Below are 1,100 nucleotides of genomic sequence, written 5' to 3' on the forward strand. Positions count from 1 at the left end.
GCTCGGCCCCGCCCCCGACGCTCGACCCCGCCCCGCTCAACAATGGCCCCGCCCTCAGCTGCAACGTCAGGTCTCGGTGGGCGGGGCGTCAGAGGCTGAGCGGGCGCCCCCTCCCAGGCGCCTGCGTGCGCTGGGTTCCAAACCGCGCAGACTCTGCGCCGTTGGATTCTACCGCCGCTTACCTGGGCCTCACTTTGTGCCTGCGCGATGTACTCATCAACCAGTCCTCTCACATGTTCCTCATCGGCAGTAAATGATTGCATCGTCTTTTTTTTTTTTGCACCTTCTGGTTAAACTCTGCAGACCCCAGAGTCCTCCCTATGCACAGGGACCCCTGCCAGTCTGTTCACTGCTGAACCCTCAAGGCCTGCAGTGACCAGCACAAAGTAGACAGGTCGATGACCATTGCATGGAACAGCAGCAATACAATTCGTCAAGATTGCCTCTTGACTGTTGGCAATCACCAACTGTGAAGTCTCTCTAGTTTTACTGTCATTTCAGAGCAGTAAAGGAGGGTCAAGATTTCATGATCCTTCCCAAGGAAAGAGAGGTCACTCCTCTACAACCGTTTCCTCTACACGCATGTCCGTGCCAGTCTTTATTTTTTAATATTTCCGCAGATCAGTGAAAACTTGGTCGCTGAACATCATTCCAAAACCCACCAGCAGTCAGGTGCCCGGCACTGGGACATCAGCGCCCAGCGGAAAAGGTCCACAGTTACCTCTTCTTTAATCCTCTCAGCCACCATTTCTGCCCCTGTGTGTGCTAGGTACGGCGGGAAATGTTTCTGCAGGATGGAAAGATCACGTTCCTTTTTGTGTGACATAAATATGACTGCATTGCACAACAGGAAAGGACTTTTTAAGTTAAGGTTAGTAATTTTTGAAAGATTTACTGATTTATGCATATGGAACTGGGGTACAGGCCAGAGGTACAGGAGTGGTGAGACGATTCACCATAGCCAGAGTGGGGAGCAGAACAGGCAGGTTTATGAAGTACACTACTGAGGGGAGCGGCAGGAAGACAGGAGAGGTCTGCTGCACCCTGTGGGTCACCTCCAAGGCCGGGGATCGAACTTGCACGGAAGCGGCCACTGCCAG

This window comes from Condylura cristata, unplaced genomic scaffold (assembly GCF_000260355.1).
Source record: "Condylura cristata isolate star-nosed mole 26May11 unplaced genomic scaffold, ConCri1.0 scaffold00006, whole genome shotgun sequence".
NCBI classification, from domain to species: Eukaryota; Metazoa; Chordata; class Mammalia; order Eulipotyphla; family Talpidae; genus Condylura; species Condylura cristata.